This window comes from Vicugna pacos, chromosome 19 (assembly GCF_048564905.1).
Source record: "Vicugna pacos chromosome 19, VicPac4, whole genome shotgun sequence".
Lineage (NCBI taxonomy): Eukaryota > Metazoa > Chordata > Mammalia > Artiodactyla > Camelidae > Vicugna > Vicugna pacos.
This window is the reverse complement of record NC_133005.1, coordinates 37,208,970-37,231,677: the sequence shown is the minus strand read 5'-3', so window position 1 is coordinate 37,231,677 and position 22,708 is coordinate 37,208,970. Positions and strand designations below refer to the sequence as shown.

At 48.9% G+C, this 22,708-nt stretch overlaps 1 long non-coding RNA gene across 2 annotated transcripts in view; it reads right to left on the bottom strand.

Annotated features, from left to right (window-relative positions):
- Positions 1 to 22,708, bottom strand: part of LOC140687457 (uncharacterized) — a 284,201-nt gene that overhangs the window by 69,710 nt on the left and 191,783 nt on the right. The gene's annotated exons all lie outside the window — the stretch shown is intronic.

Genomic DNA, 22,708 nt, shown 5'->3' with positions numbered 1-22,708 from the left:
AACATGGTCATCACACCTCTGAGCATTCCCCTCACTACTAGGACAAGAAGCAGGTGACACGCACAGGCAGTGCGGAGGAGGGGACAAAAGGGGTCTAGAGCCCCAGATTCCAGGTTCTCACACCTCAGCTGTGCCACTTTGGACATAGCATTTCCTCTCGCTGAGCCTCAGTCTCCTCATCTGAAGAATGGGCACAATCATCATAATATCTACCCCTTTGGTTGATGTGTAGAATAGAGAGATCCTGGGTACAGCACTAGGCACGGGGCAGGTGCTCAGAATAACTGTCCCTGCCATGTGGGAGGGGTGACTGAAGCCCTCTCCTCTCACTCTAGTCTCTCAGGTGCAGTTCAGCTCTTCATGGTCAATGGTGAGCTTCCCAGGAGACAGTATAGTGGATAAGAGCATGAGCTCTGTCGCTTGCTGGGGTCAAATCCTGCCTCTGTCGCTTGCTAGCTGTGTGATCCTAGACTTCAGTGACAAACTTTCTGGGCCTTAGTTTCTTCATCCATCTCTTTGACTTGTTGTGATGATCAAGTGAGTGCACACATGTAAAGGCTTGGCTCCTGCCTGGTACATGGTGGGGGTTATAAGAGGTGTTAGCTGCTCTTCAGGGATGGAGGAGGAGCAGGATCTGATGGCTTCGGCACAATTTACAAGGGTCTTAAGATGAGGGCTGGGATGGAGGAGATGGGGAAGAATACTGATCTGAACTGGAGGGGATTTCAGAAAACAAGGCCTCCATACTGAGGGAAGGCTTCCACATGGCCCTGGGAAGGGCTGCTCCACTTCTGTCCTCCCCTGGGAGCCCAGCATAGTGCATGGGCATCTTCTTAAGGGGGAAGCTCCATCCTTCCAGGTGCTCAGTATGAAACCTTGGTGTTACCCCTGATTTCTTGATTTCTTGATTTCTGCCACATCTGGTCCAGCCCACCTTTAGAACAGACCTAGAATATGAGGCCATGGACTTCTCCCCACATCTCCACCTCCAGTGTCCACCCTGGGCCAGGTCACCATCATTTTTTGCCTGAACCATTGCAATCACCTCCTTCCTCATTGCCTCCCTTCCCCTGAGCCCTGACAGTTCATTTTCCACACACAGTTAGGCGATTCTTTCAGAACCCAGGTCAGACCTTGCTGACCTGCTCAGGATCCTCCATGGCTCCCCTCTACCCCAGAGAAAAGCCTGAGTCTTCCTGTGATGTGCAAGTCTCTGCATGATCTGCCCCCCTCTCTCTGCCTTACGTGTTGCCCCTCATTCACACTGCTCTGGCCACACAGGCTTCCTTGTTATCCTCACACATGCCAGGCACAATCCAGCCTCGGGGCCTTTGCACTTGCTGTTTCCTTTGCCGAGAATGTCCTTCCTCCAGATATCCCCATTGCTCAATCTCTCATCTCTTTCAAGTCTGTCTTCAAATATTTGCTCAGCAAGGCCTCCTGTGGCCCTGCCCCTGCATTTAGATCTGTACTCTCTGAGACACTCCATCCTCCTTCCCTGGCTTAATTTTCTCCTTAATACTTTTTGCCATCTGAAACACAATATATTTAATCTACCTATGAATGTGTATCCCCTTGTCCACCCCTAACTCCAAAATGTCAGTGGGAGGAGCAAGTCTTGCACATATGAAGTGGGAGCTGCCTCTTACTTCTTGCTGAGGCCCCAGACACTGTTCCAGAGACTCGGGACCCAGCAAAGAGAAACATTGAGCCCCTGACTTCTTGACATTTTAGCCTCTTGTATCTGAATGCCAGCGCTGCCACGAACTGAGCAGGAAACTTTGAACCAGTGAGTGCATTGTTCCCCAGCCTCAGTTTCCCCATCTGTGAATGGGACAATGATCCCTCCTCCCCAAGGCCATTGAGAGGCTCAATGAGCAAAGGTTTCCAAAGAGCCTGGCACCCAGTGGGCCCTCAATCAGAGCTCGTGCCTCCCCGGTCCAGCTCCACCGCTGGCTGTCCCCCAGGGGACTGTGCTGTGAACGTTATTTTTAACCATGGCTCCAGTGGGCTGGGCAGTGGCTCTGAAGGCCGCGGGAAGACCACAGGGTGAGCAACATCCCAGCTCTCTCGATGCCAGGAGACCGTGGCGTGGAAACATCAGGGGAGGCCGCCCTGTGTTATGCTCTGCCCGGTAACCCTTTATGCGAAATTATGTCATGTCACCCGATGCTGTTTATAAACTTAGCGCTGACCTTTCCCAAGCAGGGCACTGGGGGAGGGGGCTGCAGCCCAGCCTCCCTACTGCTCCACCTCCACCAGGAACTGCTGGTGGCCCCTCCCGTTAGCCCACATTCACACAGAGCAAAGTTGGGGGGCTGGCCTCTGGCCAGACTTTGCCCATTTGTTTCAACACCTCTGAGTGCTCACAGCTGACCAGCCCTGGGGTATTTTTAAACCCTGGCCTGGGCCAACCTCCTTGTCACATTCCGGTCGGGGCTTGGATTTAGTGCATGCCCCAGTTAGGGCAACTGAAGGTTTGGGATTCGTTTGACAACAAACATTTAACCAAATTCCAGAACCTGTGGGCCTACTGTGTGCCGGGCCCTGTAGCAGGAATGGAAGCCCCAGGGGGTCTAACTCACAGAGCCAGTCCTCAAGGTGGCCTCAGTCTGGAGGGGTCACCTTGACAAATGTTAGATTGGAGGCTAAGACCGTAATTACAACTCGAATATCTACAAGACCAGCAGGTTATGTAAATGAATAAAGTGGGCCCTGGGTGAGGCGACAGGGAGGGGTGGGGACTGCGGTGAACTGGCAAGCTCATGCCCTGTCTGAAGTGGGTGGCTGCTCCTTAGCTCTGATCTCTGTTGTCATGAGGGAATCGGGCCCAGTGTGTCCTGAGCTTCTGAATTTTCAAAAGAAGCTGAAAATCCAGGTTTATGTGGAATTTCATGCAAAAATCTCATGACTTTTAAATGTTGGCAATGAATTTTTTAAAATGTTAAAAACATTCTGAGAGCCAAATGAAACCCATTTGTAGGCTGGACTCAGCCCACACAGTCAAGTTGATCGGGGCAAACAGTTTGTGCTTTCTGATGCAAACAGATACATTATAAAATGTTCACCAAATACAGGCTGAGCACCTACCACGGGCTCCTTCTACTACTATTCTAGACCCCAGGGAAACAGCAGGAAATAAGATGGACAATATCCCTGCCCTTCTGTTTCTTATAGTTATTGGTGTGCTGGAGCTGGCTTGTACTGGCTGCAGAATTCTGCAGGCCATCATTAAAAATTAAATTATTTAAACTTACAATTAAATAAACTATAATACAAATAAAGGTAAAACTACTCAAAACTCATCACTTTCCAATTAATTTACTGTTTTCTATGTTCTTGAGGTTGTTGACATCTATTGAATCATATTGCATCAGACACCACGCTACACGATAGAAACAGTATCTGATGGCATGACACTGAACAGCTCTTCTCAACTCCACGTTCAGTGAAGTCATGTTGGGACCTTGAAATCGGCCACGGTAGGAGTAATTACACTACAGAAATTGGAAGATGTAAACATCAGAGCTCGCTGATTACCGAGAGCCAGTCATTAAACATTTAGCAGCAAACTAAATTAAAACAAATATACTGATAATATGTACTACGTCAGATAGTAACAACCACAAGGAAAATAAAGTAGGTAGAGGAATAGGTGGTGATGGACAGGAGTAGTTCATATGGGTAGGTCATGGAAATCTTCTCTGAGGAGATGATATTTGAGCAGAGACCTGAATGAAGTGAGACAATGAACCAGACAGCTATCTGGCAGAGGAAGGTGCAGGCAACAGGAACAGCAAATTTCTGCCTAGGGATAGGAACAAGCTTTCGAGCTCAGGAACCAGGAGGAGGCAAGTGTGGCAGGAGCAGAGTGAATGAGGGAAGAGGGTAAGGATAAGGTTGGGGAGGTGAGCAAAGGCCAGATCATACAAGGTCTTATAGGCCATGGTGAGGAGGAGGATTTTTATTCTAAGAGGGATGGGGAGTCCCAGAAGGTTTTCAGCAGGGATGACATGACTTAATTTATCTTTAAAAAAAAAGTTTCCACTACTGTGATGGGTAAAGTGGAGCAAAGCTGGAAGCCAGGAAACTAGGAGGAGACAACTGTCACAGTCCAGGTGGGTGAGGATGGTGGCCACCTGCACCGTGGTGGTGGCTTCAAAGGTGGCAACAAGAACATGGATTTGGGGTGTACTTGGCATTTGAGTTGACAGGACTTCTGATGGATAAGATGTGTGGGATGAGGCAACAGGGAGTCAAATATGGCTCCTAGGTTTTTTTCCTGAGCACCTGGGTGAGGGGTAACACCATTTACTGAGAGATGACTGGTGGGCAGGGCTGGGATTTTAGGAAGGGAAATGGGAGGTTCTGTTTTGTGACATTTGAGGGGTCTGTGTGACACCCATGTGAAAGTGTGAACTCTCCAGATGGACATCAGGGTCTTGCCAGTTGGAGCACAAGGTGGTTCTGGAAGCAGTATCTCTCAGTTGCTATGACAACCCAAAGCCTGGGGGACAATACTGTTGGGGGAGCTAAGAGAGGCGTTCTGGGAAAGCCTCCCAGGGGAGGAGTTGTGACTTATACGGAAGAACATCTGGCAGGAGGAGAAGGGAGGGATGGCACCCCAGGGGGAGGGCACAGCTGGGGCAAAGGCCCGGAAGCAGGAAAAGCACAGCCTTTTGGAGGATGGTGTGGGGGGGGGGTGGGGGGGAGAGCAGCCTAGAGAGGCAAGAGGGCTGCTTCCTTCAGCCAAAAGAGTCTGGAGTGCACTTGCACAGGGGTGGGAGCTCCCTGCCCTCCTCTCCTCCACCAGGGCCCCCAGCACCCTGTCCGCAGTGTACACTGCAAAATGCCCCTCCAAGTCAGCCCATGACATCTGCCAACCCAGCCATTTCTTTGTGGAGATTTTCTGCTGACAAACCAGGAAAACAAAATAACCCTGAGAGGAGGAAGGAAGGTCAAGGGAATCTTCTGGAACCTTTGGTTTCTGGATTTCCATCAAGTGGAAGGGCCAGGAGGTCACTTCCCTGAACTGAGGGATGACCGGGGTGAGCATGGCACAGCAGGGACTCGGGTGTTTATGGGACTTTTGTAACCATCCTCTTAGGAAGAGGCGTGGGGAACATGGGGTGTGGCCCTGCCCTGTCCCCTCTTCAGGTCTGAGTTCAAAGGCAGGTTTTTCTGCCACATATTTGCAGTGTGATTTTGGGCAAGTCTTATCTTCCTGAACCTCAATTTCCTTATTTGTACAAAGGGATAATAGTGGCATCTGTAATAGTGTCACTCATCTGCCCCCTGGAATTGCTGGGGGATGAAATAGATCAATAATTTAGCCCAGTGCCTGGCTTGTGCCAAACTCCCAGTAAATGTTAGCTGTCAATCATTATTTGCGAAGTTATTGTTAATTACTGAACACGTACTGTATGCCAGGCTTTGAGCTGTATGCACTGTTTCATTTAAGCCTCATTCTTTCTCTGTGAGCGAGGATTATTATTGACTCCATTTTACAGAGGTGGAAACTGAGCCTCTGAGAGTTGCCATGGCTTTCCCAAGGCAAAAATGTTATGGGGGACACAGCTGGGATTTGAATTTGCATCTGACCTCACAACTCATTCTTGTATTCATTCTGGGTTCTGCCTCCTGTGAATCAAATCAGGCTCCAGAATTTGGGGAAACAGTAATCCACATGACCCCCCAGTGTCCCTCCACACCAGTGGGGACCCCTGCCTTTCTTGGAGCCAGCCAGCTCAGGCTACACCCTGGGCCTGGGGTGTGGACAGGACACAGATGATGGCTGCCCCACGGCAGCAAAGGGCATGGAGAAGCAGAGCCATCTTAGACCAGCCTGTGGCCTTCCTCTTGAATTAGGAGTCTAGCTGGGCACCCGTGTCCCATCAATAAACGTGCCCCAAAATAGCTCTCTGGGCCCAGCCAGGGCAAGAGGACCAGGACGTCCTGTTCCCACCGGCTCTGGCCAGAGAGTGACTGTGTACTTGGCCTTCCCCTTTGGAGGCTGCTGGAAGGGAGGGCGGAGCGCATCCTGCCTGTGGACTCACGGCAATGAGCTGAGCCCCTGGACACAAACACCCTTAACCTGGGACACTGTGATGCTTCCCAAATGTGCCAACAAGGTCAATGGCTTTTATCTTAGTAGACAGCCTCCTGGGGGAGGTTAAGATCTTGGGTGCTGGAGTCTGCCTGGTGTGGATTCAAACTCTAAATTGGCCATTTCCTAGCTGTGTGACATTGGGCAAGTGACTTCTCCTCTCTGAGCCTTGGTTTTCTCACCTGGAAAATGGGGATAAACATTTCACATAGTGGTTGCTGTGCTTCAGTGAGTCTGTGTATACACAGAACAGGCTGTGGACTTTGCAGGTTTATTTATTATCTGTTCCTCTCCTTCCCTCGACTCTGCAATGTGAACGCCACCAGGCAGCAATCTCCATGGTTTACTGATGAACCCCAAGGCCCGTGGGAGGTGCCCATGGCTTTTGTTGAATAAATTGATGAATAAACAAATGAATAAGTGAATGAATGGAAATGCCAGGCACATAGCAAGTGCTCAAAAATTCTTAGCAATTTTCACTGTCTTAATGTGCCTTTGAAAAAGAGAAACTCAAGGATCAAATGTGACTCACAAACAGGATTGGTCAAGATGCAGAGAAAGTTAAAATGAGTCAAGGGGAAGAAAGAGAAATGCTATACACAAAAGAACAGGAGGGATCTGGAGGGAGCAAAGCAGGGCAGGTGGGCTGAAATTGCTGGAAGCTGGGAAACAGGGGGAGGGTGGACCCTGGTCTGGAGTTCTGAGTCCAAGGTGCTAGAAGCACCTGCCTCTTGGTGTGACATCCTGGCAGGTAGCAGCTCCTCACCTACCTCCTGGGTCATCCCTGTGAACGTGAATGTGGGGGCCCCAGGGCTTCTACATCTGAGGTGCTGACCACAAGGGGAAGAAGTGAGTAGGTTGGGCAGCTCATGCTGCAGGTGCCTAATAATTCTAGTAACAACACCACTTCACGCTTGGGCAGCCCTGCCCAATGCCAGGCACTGGTCTTTGCATGCTATTTTGTGCTGAATCCACATGACAGCTCTAGGAGATGCTACTACTATCATTATACCCATTTTACAGATGAGGCCACTGAGGCCCAGAGAGGTGGTGTGGGCTGCCCAAGGTCACAAGGACAGTGAGTGGTCAAGCCCCTCCCTACAGCTCTCTGGCCACACAGGACCACGTACAGTTCTCTAAGAACACACGCTCCTCTCCCTCAGGTCCTTCCCCAGCTGTCCCTCACTTGGAGCACTCTGCCCAGTCTTTTTGCCATGCCAATGTCAATACTTCCTTGTACGCCCCTCCTCAGGGGAGCCTCCCCTGACCTCCCCCCACCCCCAGCTCCCGATGTCTCTCGCTGGGCTGTGACAGTTATATATTCATCTGTCCTCAGGATCTTGGGGGCAGTGGAGGCGTTTGCATTTTCTCTGGGGCATGGTACCCAGCATAGAATGGAAATTGTGGAACAAACACACCCTTGGGTACCGCTGTGAACGAGGAGCTATGACCCTCAGAGCCTTTAGTCCAGGATTGCCCCTGGGGCAGGTGGTGGGTGGAGGGGACACCATGATCACTGAGTCTCGAGCCACACTCTGGGGCCTTCGGTGCTACTCCCTGGCCTATTCATACACAAAGGCAGCCCGGCCGAGTAGTTAGCACCCAGGACCCAGGGCCCAACAGTGTGGGTTCAAATACCAGCTTAGCTACCAACCTTCCAAGGGACCCTGGGCAAGTGATTTAATCTCCTTGGCCTCAATTTCCCCATCTGAAAAGTGGGGAAAACGATAGGGTTGTTGTGAACATAAAATGAACTTAATATTTGGTTACTGCTTAGAATCGTGCCTGGCACGTGCCCAATGCTTTATAAGCACTAACAATGTTACTACTATTAGGCCAGGTGGGTTATGCCAGGCCATAAGTAAGAAATTTGGACTTTATCCTCGAGGGCTGGGTAGCAGTGGGCAGATTTTTAAACCTGCTCTGAGGTTTCAGTGTGAGGATGATGCTAGAATATCTGGCATCAGGAGCTGTAAGGCTGGGTGCCACTCTTCACCTATGTCATTGACTTACCTCTCACAAACATGCCAGAGGGAGCTCCTCTGTTACCCCTTTTCAGATGGGGAAAACCTGACTCCACAATCGCAAGTCACCTGCCCAAGGGCACACAGGCAATCAAGTAGCCAAACCAGGATTCAAACCAGTTATCGGTTTCCCATTGTTATGATAGCAAATTATGTCAAATTTAGCGGCTTAAAACAACATACATTTATTATCTTTTGGTTCTGGAGGTCCAAAGTCCAACATAGGTCTCCTAAGACCGAACTCAAACATGGTTGTGTTTCCTCTGAGGCTCTATTTCTTCCTATTCCAGCTTCTAGATGCCACCTACATTTCTGGGCTCACATCACTCCGACCTCTGCCTCCAGTATCACGTCTCCTTCTCTGACTCTGATCCTCCTGTCTCCCTCTTATAAGGACCTTTGCGATTACATTGAGCATAGGGATAATCCAGGTTAATTTTCCCATCTCGAGATTCTTAACTTTATCATATCTACAAAGTCCCTTTTGCCAGGTAAGGTGACATAACCACAGGTTCGGGGGATTAGGATGTGGACATCTTTGGAGGGGCCATCATTCTACCTACCACAAACCTGGAATCCAGGTCCAGTCCAGCCTCTTTGGCTTTCCCTGAGAGCATCCCAGGCTGCAAGACCAAGAATGTGAGGCCCACATAGTGGCCAGGAGCTCGGGTAGCCTGGGTCTCTCGTGGCAAGTCTGGGGACTTCATGCGAGGAGGCCCCAGGGAAGGAGAGCAGGCCCAGGGATGAGTGAGGAGGGCTGGGCTTGGACGTGGGGACCTGAGGAGCCCAGAACACTACCCCAGCTGATCAGAGAAGTGGGCCTGGGGAGCCAGAGCTGCCAATTTTCCAGAAGAAGCTAGAAATCCTGATTTTTATGTGAAATTTCCAGTTTTTAAATGTTTGCAAATTATTCAAAATTATGAGGGAATAAACCCTACACACACACACACACACACACACACACACCACACTGTGCGTGAGGTCACCCAGAACATATCTAAGGCCAGATAAGACCCAGGGTCTGTGAGTTCCTGACTGTCGGCCTGCCTGGAAGAGGAGGAAAGGTGTGTCCTTGCTGAGGGCAGCAGGAGCCTGAAGGAGCAACCTGGGCCGGATCTGCCAGGTGGGGGAAGCCTGGAAGTGGGTGGACAAGAAGGGGATACTGGCCTCTAAGAGGTCAAGCAGTAGGGTGAGGTCAGACTGAAGCCAGATCAGTTCAGTCCTAGTCCCAGCTGTGACTCCAGGTAGGCAGGCCGCTGTGAGGCCCTGGACAAGTTACCTGGCCTCTCTGTGCCTTTTTTTTTCTCGTGGAGGTTGACTTCGCTTCACAGGATGTACAGTTTCACACACGAACAAATCCTTGGTGTATGCCAAGCACTGTTCTGGCCCCAGGGACTCAGCACTGCACAAAGCAGAGCAAGGCCCTGCCCCCAATGGCTGTGGGCGAGCTGTTGCCGTGGAATTGCGGCTTACTAAGTGAGAACTCCAGACCGGTCAGTTCCTCTCCCTCCACTGACCCTTGCTTTAACCACCCTATCCCTAATGCAGCTGTGGCTCATAACTGCTGCTCATTCGCTGAGCACCAACTGAATGCCGTGTATTCTATTCTCAAACTCTAGAGGCCGATGTTATTATGGCTCCTATTTTACAGGTGGAGGAACTGAGACCAGGACACATAGGTCACTTCGCTAGGAAGGGACTAGGGTGGGACGGAATCTCTGACCCCACAGACTATTCTCTCAGCCCCTCTGCCTTAGCCTTGAGCTACTTATCAGTCCCTGGGGAAGCTCTTCAAGCCATCAGCCAGGGCATCCTTGGAGGTAACGTGGAGGAAATGTCCTCTCTTTGTGCTAAACTCTGTCTGGAATTACCTCTTCCCGACTTCAAACAGGCCCCAGTTCCTGACCTTGTTGACTGCATGGCCCTTGGCGCCTTGAGAGATTTCAAACAACTGATCCTCTTTCATCTTTCTGGATTTGAGGTCTGCGCATTTTTCCGTCTCTCTGCCTGAGGCTGTCCTGGGACTCCCTAAGCGATTTCACAATAACAATGTCCAGTTATTATGCCTACTGTGTGCCAGGCGCTTGATAGGCAGGACCTCATTTAACTCTTAACAATCCCACGAGGCAAGTGCCAGGGCGGATGAGGAAACCGAGGCTGGATGGGGTGAAGTCACTTGCCCAAAGTCACACGACCATGAACGGGATGCGTCCAAAGCCACACTGTGAACCCTTGTGCCACGTGGTTTCTCTCCACCAACTGCTGGGTGGGGACACGTTACTGCGCTTCACCAAAAACTTCACCCTCCTTCCACCCTTTTCATTCTCAATGCCTGGGAGTTTCATTTCCCATTAGTCCCCATTGTGAGGGCTCCTTGCTGGGACTGGGGGCTGGGTTCACACCGTGTTCAGAGGCCTCTTTCCAAGCCCCTTCTCTCATCGCTGGTGTGGGTTCTATTGTGGGGAAGGCTTCCCATCTTTCTCCCCTTCAAGGCAAGAAAGGGTTGAAAGGTGGACACTGCGGGCAGGGTGCGGGGGGACAGGCTTTGGGGTCCCAGGGAAAGGCTGGTCAGGAGGGTGGAGCTGCCCGAATCAAATTTGGCTGGTTCTTATCAGCTCCAGAGTGCATGGGGCAGGGTGGAATCAAAGGAGGCCAGTGCTGTTTGTTTATTCTTTTTCCTCCTTTTTGGCAAAAGGAGATCAAAGCAAATCCTCTGCTCTGCCCAGCTCCTCCTTCCTTTTCTTCCTCTTTCCCTGGCCTCCCTTAGAAGCCTGAGAACTAAAAACCCTAAATTTGAGAGGGAGGGTTTGTTATCACCATCCCATTTCCCTGGAGTGACTCTGCACTGAGCCCTGGGCCAAGTATTTTCAAAAACAACAGCCTGGATTCCTGTAAAGGATGAATGACAGCTCTTATTATTCGCCTTGGCAGAGGAGGAAACTGAGGCACTGAGAGGGGAAGTCACTCTTCAGAGGTCGCTCAAGATTCTGACTCCCAGGTCCAGGCTCTTAACTAATTCCTCAAGCCACATCTCTCCTCCAAATCTGTGTTTCCACCAAGAAAAATGACATGAGTGAAAAAGTGTCTAACAGCAGAATCCAACCTCAAAAGTTCCCTGAGTCTCTCTGCTGTGTCTAGTCCTGAGTTCAGGGGTTATAGACTCCAATGATATCAGTGCCCAGGCAAGACACACAGATAATTGAAGGCAGCTGTGCTGGGAGACAGCAGGGAGTGGTGGGGACTGTGGTAGATTGGAAAGCACCCCCCCTACCCCACCCCTGTTTCAGCTCAGCACCAGCCCACGGCTGCCTTGGAAAATAAGAGCCCAGTGTCACCAGAGTTTTCAGGCAGGCCAGAATTCCAGAGGTTTTATGTGAAATCTCTCTATTTTTTTTCATATGGTGGAAGATGAGTGCCTATTTTTATTTTAGTGATAAATAAAATAAATCAATAGTGTGTTATGCTGGCATCCTGGATTCAATATTCCATTTTCCCAGTGAGCTGAAGTACCACCTTTGTCATAGTCATTCCCACCCTTCTTCTATTTCATACTTTTCCTTGTAAACTCCAAGATGATTTTATCCAATTAAAAAATCCTGTGGATCACTACTTGAAATTACATTAAGTTTATATATGTTGGCAGAGATGTCACTTGAAGTATGTGAAGTCTTCCCACCTATTTATTCTCATCTTATTTTATGCCCTTTGGGAAGATATTTTAGTTTCCTTCCAAAGTCTCTTGATTTTTAAATGATGGCAAAATTCCAAGATGTTGGAACTGCGTGGGCTCAGTAACACCTCCTGTGGGCTGCGTTTGGCCTGAGGTCCCCTGTTGCCCCCTGAGATTCAGGGCAGCCTCACCCCGGGGATGGGGGATGCTGATCAAGCTGTCATTCAAAGATAACCCTGTCCCAGGCGGAGAGATCTCCAGCGCCAGGGAACTAGGGCAGGCCAGGCTGAGAAACTCTGGGAAGTTCACAGATTGACCTACCCGTGGAAAGGCAAGGTACCCACTTCCTTCACTCCAGCCAGATAAGCCTGCGGAGACAACGCTTTCCTGCAGGGGCTCCAGCCAGCTCATTTTTGACCAACATTTAAAAAGGCAATTAAAAATAATTCAGATGGTTTGTTTTTTTAAAGAAAAAATTTAAAATATAGAAGAAAACACAGTTAGTTGGTCAAGGAATATCTACTGAGGCTCAGTAGGGTCAGGCACTGCTCGGGGAGCTGCAGATGGGACACACAGGAACGGGTTCCAGCTTCATGGGTCTGATGCTCTAGTGGGAAACACAGGCGATAAATTCAGAATCACATGAAATACTGACGTACATTCCAGTGATGACTGGTGCATGAAAAGATGAAATAAAGTGATGGAATAAGGACAGGCCAGAGGACCACCATAGACAGGGGCTTGGAGAGAGCCTCTTGGCGGAGGTGACGTTTTGCTAAGCCCGGAGTGATGGAAGAGAGAGAGCCATGGGATCACTGGCCCCCGAGCAATCCTGACACCTAGGAAAACCACTGTGACATTTAGGCACATATCCTGCCAAACTTTTTTGCCTAATTATATTTTTATATTTACGTGGTTTTAAGTTTTTTAATTTCTATTTTATTTATTTGCATCTTCTAAAAAACAAAAATGGCCACATAGTGTTTTGTAGCCACCTTTGTTTCCTACTTGAAGCCTCAGTTGCCCCATCTGTAAACCAGAGATGACCTCAGAAGCTACCCCACATGAGGGTGAAACAGGTGCATGTGAAGATTACACAAGAAAATGCCCTATGGCACATGACTGATTCAAAGATTAGCCATTATTGGTATTTTTTTTAAAATCACTTTTCAATAGCAGCCCTGAGAGGTGGAGATCATGGTTTCCATATTGCAGGGGAGATTTTAAGGCTGAGATGGGAGCCAGCTGGGGTGAGGGCAGGATATCATTCCCCGGCCCCCAGCCTCTGCACACTGAAACCTTAACCAGATAGCAACCCTTCCTCCCCAGAGAGGAAGTCGAGGCTGAAACCAGGGGCTTCTTTTCGGTTGTTTTTTTCCTCTCTGTGATGTTGTTCATTTTTGTGAACATCGTACTTATCTGATGTCACAGGTTTGGGGAAGCCAAACCGCAGGCACAAATACGCCATGTTATTCTTTGAAGGATTGTGCGGTGAGATAAGAGAACTTGGCGCTGGGGGGATACGGCGTGCAAGGAGGCACGGCTTGTTTTTGCAGGACTAGAAGCGTCAGGTTTTGTTCTCGGGTTCAGAGTTGTCAGCATCTTTGGTGGGAGCTTGGTCACTGGTCACCGTCACCAAGGCCACACTCACAGTGCTGCTCAGAACAGCCAGGCCGCAAGCACAGGGGAAACCCAGAGGCAACACCAGCACCATAGCATCAGCATCTCCTGAGGATGCTGCAGAAAAGGCTGGTGGTGGCGTCAGGGTGCCTGAGGCTAAGGCATGCTGGTCCCTTCCATCTTCTGGTGGATTCTGAGTTAACCCCAAAATGCTGTTTGGTTCTCTTGTGCTTTTTGAGACTGTTACTCAAACATCTGAATTCCCTCTATGACCTAAGTGTCATGAGGCCTGCAAAACCCCACTTCCTGCTTCTGCTCTGGCCCTGTGCAGACGGTTATCCACACGCAGTCAATGGGATCCCATGAAAACCTCAGTCAGGTCACATCCCTCCACTGCTTAGAACCCTCCGGTGGCTCCTGCTTCACTCAGGTTAAAAGTCAAATCCTTGCTGTGGCCTATAAGGCTCTGCCTGCCCAGTCTTCCCCCTCCTCCACCACCCTTGCTCCACCATCTCTCCCACTCATTGCACTGGCCTCCACCGTTCCTCTTTTGGCCTCAGGGTCTTTGCACCTACTGCTCCCTTAATTCTTTCACTGAAATATATTGTCTCTGACCCCCACCCAAATCGTGTCTCTTTCCCAAAATAACTATCCCTGCCCTAGCTTTATTTTCCTTCATAGCTCTTTGTCACTACCTGACATGGTAGTGATTGTCAGATATTTATTCTTTTGTTTAGTGTCATTGGACCTAAGTTCCCAGGGAATTTTTGTGTTTCTCTGGTACCTAGAAACTCCCTGGCATGTTGAGTTAGCTCAATTATTTCTTCTTTTGTGTGAATAAATGCAAGAATCTTGGGGCCAACTACTTCAGACCAAAAGGTTTTTAGCGCAAGTCTTCAGGAAAATAAGAATCATAAAGGACTTTAAAGTGGGGACTTCTATGGTCAGTTGGTTTGGGAATGATCACTGAAGCTTCTGGGAGAGGCCACATGCCCTAATTGTGGGGCATGCACCGTGGCAGGGGAGAGGGGCCCTGCTGGACAGTGTTGTGTGGAAATGAGACAACTTGATATCAGCACCTTCCTCATGGGGATGTCTCAGGGATTAAATCAGATGATATTTGTATGACACTTAGTCCCATGCTTGGCATGTGGTAAGTGCTTAGCAAATGGCCATTATAAGTACCAGCTGTAGCACGAAGGGGAGCATGGAGACAGGAGGATTAGCTGACATCCAGGTTCCTGGATCAAGTGACTGCATGGATGTGTATGCATGAGATTGAGAATAAAGCAGGAGGAAGTTTGGGGTGTGGTTGACGCCAAGGGTACCAGGGTCAGAGAAGGGGAAAAAAAAAGAGTTGAGGGTCAGTAAGATGTCTAAATGAACATGTCCAGTTAGCAGGTAGACTCAGGAGAGAGATAAAGCTTGAAATTACAGATTTGGGAATTATCAGTGCAAAGATGGGGACCGAAGATGTGAGGAGGGTCCTAAGTCAGAGACCATGTACAGAAGGAATAGAGGTGAAGATGGAACCTTAGCAACTCCCAATGTCCCTCTTCTGCTCAGGGCTTCCGTCCTGAGATCTGACTTAGCTACTCAGGCTGGGGAAGGGGCCCCTTCCTTGAACACATGGACTGATAGCCCCTCAAATAAAAAAGGGTTCTCAGCCAGGGAGAAGAGTTGGCATGGCTGTGGTTGGGCAACTGGCAAGGTCCATCACACCTCTATTGCCTAGAAATTTTTTATCCATTCTCTTCTCAATTCACCAAAATCTCATTACCACTCTCACTGCATATTATCAGCCATCTATGGCTGCCATAATGCTGTGTAATAAACCACCTCCCAAACCTTTTATTCTCTTAAATACGATGAGAGAGAGGAGAGTGAAGAGAAACCCATAGATGAGACTGAAAAAGAGAAGTCAATGAAGTAGCATAACAGCAAATAGAGGTGATATCAAAGCTAAGGAATTCTTCACCATTCCCTGCATCCACGTCTTTTGACATGTGACCTTGTGGTTTCTCCCAAAAGGGGTGGAGCATGTTTCCTCTCCCTTGACTTTAGTTCAGCCATGTGACTTCTTTCGCCAATAAAATGAGATGAAAGTGACAGAGTGGCATTTGGAGACTAGGCTTTAAGAGTCCTTGCATATTTCCACCTGGCTTTTGTGCTCCTGCCACTACTGTAACTGACACACCTGGTATGGTCCCTGGGTCCCAGAAGAAGATGAGAGACATGTGGAGCAGAGCAGAGTTACATCAACCAGGCCAGTCTAAGTCAGCCAACGTCCAGCAGAACAGCAAGCAGGCAGATGGATCCAGCCAAAATCAGCAGAGTCACCCAGCCAAGCCCACACCAGGTTGGCTGACCTGCAGCAACTCCATACCCAAGACAACACAAGGTTTGGGGATGGTTTGTTACACAGCATTATCGCATCTGTAGATAACTGACACACATCATAAGAACAGAAATGAGATCGCAGTGAGTTGAAGAGAGAAGAGGACGGGATTAAAAAAAAGTTCTGGTTAATAGAGGTGTGGCAGACATTGCCCACTGCTCCACCACGGCCACTGTCAACTCTTCCTGTTGGCTAAGAGAACCTTCTCTTGTTTGAGGGGACATCCACCTATGTACTCAAGGAAGGGGTCATCCTCCCCAGCCTGAGATAAATCAAGTCTCAGGACAGAAGCCCACACACTGCTGATAGCAGAGTAGAAAAAGAAAAAAAAATGTCTTGGAGAATGTCTTTGAGTCTTCATATTTAACATCCCTTGAGCTACCTGTAGCAGATACTGCTTGGTGCCTGCCCAATACCTACTCTTCCTTTCCTTCTTGTTTACAGAACCCTGATTTTATTGGAATGGCAGTAGGCCAGCTGAAAATACTCACCCTCCTAAACTCCCTCTCAGCGAGGAGTAGCCATTTGATCCAGGTATAAGCAATGAAAATCAAGCAAAAATTGCCAAGTAGGGCTTCCAGGAAAGCTTTCTGAAATGAGACAAACAATTCTGCTTACCCCTGGCCCATTCTTCCTGTCTGTAACTTGGGTACGAGCTGGAGATTGAATGGCTATCTTGCAACCATGACCAACCATGAAGACAAAAGCCACATGTTCAAGATGTCTGAGCAAAAATCGAGAAAGAACCTGGGCCCCTGGTGGTATCACTGAATCATCCTACCAGCCCAAGAGGCCTACCCCTGGATTTAGTAACAGGAGACAACAGAAACCTGCCAACAGTTAGGTTGTGTTACTTGCATGCCTGACAGAGCCACCCCACTGCCTCTGAGTTTCTGAATATATAAGAAAGTACATTTCCTTAATAATTAAGCCATTTGTGTTGGGTTTTCTGTCCTTATAGTTGAAAGCATCCTAGTTAGTCTCGAGTTTTGCGGTGAGTTGACGTCTGATAAACTGGGATATGCCTGATCTTGGACTTGAGTGAAATAGGGGGTGGGGGGCAGGTAGGGGTTACTCTCATTCTTCCTGGAAATTCAGATGGTGAGAATCAGAGGCACTCTGATTTCCTGAGCATCTTTCCGCCGGGATCAAAAGGACTAAGGACTCAGGGTTTACTTCTGCTTTAGATATCTGTGAAGAGTTCTTACTAATTAAGTTGTTTGCTGTTTGTTTGTTTGTTTGTTTGTTTTTGAAGGAGGAAACTAAGGTTTCAAGGAGGCAAATTTACCACCTACGGCACTCAGTCAAGGCTTAGATCTGCCTGACTCTGGGATCACCTTTTTTCCCCTCCTTTCTGGGCCCCTGTCTTCTCATCAGTAGAATGAGATTACTCAAGATCAAAGTTTTCAAACATTTCATTTCAAAGTAGGCAAAATCCTTTTATAGCTGAACTTTTACTTGTTGTCCAACCTATAAAAAAGATAAAAGAGAAACTGCTCAGAGTGAGAAGGGTCAGGAGGCTTGCAGCCTCCTCCCCAAGCCCCGTGGCCCACTGGCACCTCACTGCAATCCTGGGCTCGTGGGAGGCTTTTAGGAAACACTAGCCTAGATTATCCCAAGGCCTTTGGGAAAATCTCTGAGTCCAAGAGGAGAGTCTCTGATCTTTCAAATATTACTAAAATGTTTCACAGAAGACAGGCATGCACACAGCAAAACAAAACCAAAACCAAAAGCTTTCTAACAGTGCAAAAGGAATGAAAAGTCACCTCCTTCCGATTTCTGACTTGCCATTCCTCCCGGAAAAGACAGGGAGACTTGTCTCTCCCAGAGATGGTCTGTGCATCTCCCAGTGTATATATGTACACATATTGCCCCCTCTTGCCTTACAACACACACACACATACACACATACATACACACACACACACACACACACACACACACAAATTTTAGCATCCTATAATCACTGTTTTGCATCTTGTTTTTCTCGGTTAATGTTACATGTTGGCAGTATTTCCAGATCTACTTAATTCACCTCAGTGGGTGCATGATGTTGGAATACTATTTAATTTATTTAGCTAAAAAGGCCCCTATTCTTGAGTAAGAGGTAAAAACTACTATGTGTAAAATAAATAAGATACAGTGATATATTGTATAGCACAGGCATTATAGCCAATATTCTATAATAACTTTAAATGGAGCATAATCTATAAAAATAATGAATCAATATGTTGCATAGCTGAAACTAATATAATGAATCTAATATTGTACATTAACTATACTTTAATTTAAAACAAAGAAAAGAAAAAACAAAGAAACTGGGATACTAAAAAAAACAAAAAAGGTTCCTATTTTGGACACTCAAGTTGCTTCCAGTCTTTTATCGTGTCAGAGAATCCTGCAATGAAGGTCTTTAATTCCTTCTATAGGCACCAGGTGTGCTAGTTTAAATGCTTGGTTTGTTCTCTCCCCAGTCCCTCTCTCTCTCTTCCTCTCTCTGCTTTTTGCTTTATTTATTTATTTTTTGCTTATTTGCATTTTCTAATTTTTATTCCATGAACATGTCCCATTTGTGGAATAATTAAAAGGATATGTTTACAGGCTCAGGCCTCAAACTTCGGCCAAGTTAGATAAACAACCCCACGCACAAGCACAATTGAGAAAGGAAAAAAAATTCAGCCTCAGCCTGTTTGGCTGGGAGGTTGCATATCTGGAGAGCCGTGTGCCAAGGCCCAGCCCTGCCTGCTGCAACATGTCCTGGAGTGTAGGATCTGGGTTCTGGTTTGGGCTGTGTCATTAACTTGCCGGGTGACTCCAGGTAAGTCACTGAGCTTGCATGGGCCGTCAGAAAAGCACTTACTATGTGTGGGGCTCTGAGCTAAGTGTGATACGCTGTCTGGGGAGGTTGGTGTTATTATCCCTACATCTCAGATGAAGAAGAAGAAAAAAAAAAACTCAGGGATATGAAGCACTTGCCAGTCTCCTCTAAGTCAGTCAAGGAACCACCATCCATTTGGCCCAGGAGTTGGTCCGGATTCTTCCCCACCTCCCTGTAAATATCAGTTCACCTTCAAGTATGGCCGGCTCAACCTTCAAAATCTGTTTGTCTCTCACTGAATCCTCACCATGCAGCCTTCCAGGCCCCCCATGATCTTCCCCCACTACCTCTCTAACTTCATTTTCCACCCCTAATCTTCCCCACCTCTCTGCGCTATCACACCAGTTTCACTCCCAACCTCAGGGCCTTTGTACTTGCTCCTCTGCTTGGATCCTTTTCCTTCCCAGCAGGTCTGGGACTAGGTCGAGGCAAGTGAGATGCCCAGGGGGAGAATGTGCAGGAGGCACTCACTCTGAAGGGCTTACCTGTCCCTGAACGAGCCTGAGTGCCCCCGGGGTCACCCACTTCCCCACCCTCATCTGACACTGCTTCCCAGACTTGGGTCTTCTCATCACTGGGGTCTTGGCATAAATGTCCCGCTCCTCAGAGAGACCCCCCCTTGACCATCTTAACTAAGGGTGTTCCCATCACTATCCAACCCACTACATTGTCTAATTTTCATTTATCTTCACTGCCCTTATTATGCAATTATTTATTTTGTGCCTATCTCTGCCCACTAGGTTACAAGGTCTGTGAGGGCAGGAACTAATTCTCCAATATTATCCAATGTAGTCTCTGATCTGTCCCTAGCACCCAGCACACTGCCAGCATTCAGTTTATAACATACTCAATAAAGATTCGTGGGGTGAATGAATGAATGAATGAATGAACGAGCTGGTCAGAGGCCGAGTCAGGATTCAAACCCAGGTATGCCTGACTCCAAAGTCAGTCATCCCAACCACGACTGAGAAACAACGGCCAGGGCACCCTTGACTGTGGTCTGTGTCACAGCTTGTCCTGATAGGAAGCCTGCGTCCCAAGGACAGGCCGCCTGAGGAAACTTCTAGGTGGGGAGGAGCTTGGCCACAGTCACGGGGGCTGCTGTCAGCCTCAGGCCTTCGTGAGGTCAGCTTTGCCCCACCCACCTCGGTCTAGTTTTTATTTTTAGAGGCGAGTTTTTGGGCACAGCGAGCTCTCCTTAGGAAAAGTCCAGCAAGAGGATGAGGGAGGAGGTTTTGAAATCTGGTGGGAAAGTAGGTCAGGCCGGGTTGCTGGCTGGGGTCCAGACGATAAGGCCTGTGTGGAAGTTTAATAACGTGAGCGGCCGTATCCATGACATAATTCATAACTGAGAGGAAATAGCAATTAAGGGGCAATTGTGCAATGTGGGACAAGCCTCCTTCGCAGCTCATAAAAGCAGGAGAAGGGGGAGGCGACGCTGTCTTTCTGGGGCCACCAGGGGCCAGGCAGGCAGCCCGCGGGAGCTGGGGCTAAGTTTCCACGTGGAGGGGGTTACACCCATCTTTCCTCTCCCCCTCAGGCCTCAGGGAACTGGAAGGATGTGGAAGGCAGAGACTCCCTTCAGCAAGCACCTACTATGTGCCTGGCTGGGCTCGGGGCTGGGGTGAGAGCTGTAAAGACAGCATTTTGCTGTGGTTGAGAGATCTGGATGCAGCTGCACAATTTTGATGCTGCCTTGTCAAAATGGAAAATCGCTTTGATTATCGAGTGAACTGTACAACAGACACCCTGATCCTTGTTCCATCTCCTCCTCCCCCTACTCCAGTTACTATGGATTTTCAGTTTCTCTTTTATTCATTCTCTATTGTTTGATCTTCCCATGGGAACTCTTGGGCTTTTATAATCAGTTACCCCCTCCGCCTCACCCTACATACATTAAATCTGCATTGGCACCTCTTCTCTTCCTTGAACAAGTCAGACATGCGCTCACCCCAGGGCCTTTGCACTTGCTGTGCCCTCTGCCTGGAATCCTCTTCCCCTCTATACTCACATGGCTCACCCCTCACCTCCTTCATGTCTTCACTCAAATGTCACCTTCCCACTGAAGTCTTAGCTGACCAACAAAGCAGCAAACCCATCCGTTGCTCTCTATCTACCTCTCCTACTTTATTTTTATCCACAGCACTTATGACCAATTAACCCTCTCCATCTGTTGTTCATTTTTTTATTGTCTGCTTGGTCCCACCAGTATGTTAGTGTCACCAGCAAAGGAATTTTGTCCAGCTTGTTCTTGGCTGCATCCCCAGTGCCGGGAACTGCACCTGGAACACTGTAGGTGCTCAGGAAATATTGGTGCATGAATGAATGAGTAAATGTTTGCTATTATTATTGGCTGGTAAAAAGGCTGATCATTGGCTAGTTTGGTTGGGGGCCTGCCTCAGAATGCCCCCGGGTCAAGCCCTTCTTGGGTACTGCAGGTGGGATCAGAAGTTGGCAGGCCCAGGTATTGGCAGCTGGCACCTGCTCTGATTGATCAGTGCTCAGTTTGACAATCATACCTCCTCTCTCCTCCCTGGGAGCTCCTTGGTCACTTTAGTTAAGATTCTAAATGCACTGACCCACTGACCCCTCCCCCACCAGCCGTGAACATTCTCGTGCAAGAAAGCAAAGCTCTGTATACAAAAGGAGTTTCTTACAGAACTTTTCATAGTAGTGGGTGTACACACACACACACACACACACACACTCAGTCAGGGATATACATACACTTCCACGCACATTCAGACACATCCTGACCTCAAGATCCAGACTTGGGGACACACTCTTACATATGCATACAGTTAGACACACACACTCACTTTGTCATTTACACACCCAGACGCATGCTCACATGCTCAAGCATGTTTGCACACTCAGCAATAGATCCAGCTCTCCACCCAGCACCCTCACACACAGCACAGATACCTACTCACTCATACCCACACACACTCAGTCCCACACACGTGCACACACGTATGCATGCTCATTCACCTTCTTAAAGCCATGCATTCACACACTCACACATCCTTATATACACACAATATACACACACAGTGGACCCCCAGACACTCCAAACCACGCCTCCTGGGACATACTGCCCACCCTTCCTGCCGCTTAAGGTCCCAGGGAGCCACTCCTTGGCTGTGTTTTGAGGAGCAGGGACAGACCACATGCCCTGACCCCAGGCCACCCTGGATCACTTCACTCTGACCCCAGACAGTCCCGAAGCTGCTAGCGTTAGCAAACCGGGCCAGGGCCAGCTCCGTGAGCAGCGGATGCACGATGCCCACATCAGTCCTGACTGTGCCGCTTCGGGGCACGTCTGCCTGGCTCATCTGTGTCCAGGGCACCCGCCCACTTCCTCCCCATCGGAGGGCGGGGCCAGCCTGCTGACATCAGGCGGTTTCTGGGCCTGCCTGGCACCTAGAACAGAGGAAGGAAGTAATCTGTCCCAGCAGCGGGGGCTGTCCCGAGGAGCCCAGGATGTGCCTGGAGGCTCCGTGACCCTGAGGTCCGCTGAGGCTGGGCTGCCCACCCCTCCACCCACAGGGGCACCATGGCCCAAGGTGGGGCCACAATTCAGGGGACTTGGCTTTCTGAATTAGCCCCCACGGTTGTGAGCACCTCTCCTTCCATCCCAGAGAATAATGACAACAAAGACTGATATTCACAGAGCACTTACTGTGTGCCAAACACTGTCCTAGCTCCCCATGGATTATCGCAGTAAGCCCTCAACACAGCCCTATTTGGTAGGGTGTTATTATCAACCTGGTTTTACAGATAAAGAAACTGAGGCACAGAGAGGTTAGGGTACTAGCCCAGGGAGCAGGATTTGCCCCCTGGTCTGGCTCCAGACCCCCATCCTCAGTCACCCCACCCTCTCCCAGCTTCTCTCTGTTGTGCTGTGTTGTGCTTGTCTGTTTGTGTGAGCCTCCAATATCCATGGCCTCCACACCTCTCATCTCTCCGAATCCTGGCAACAATCTCACAAGCAGGGCACCAGTATTAGCCC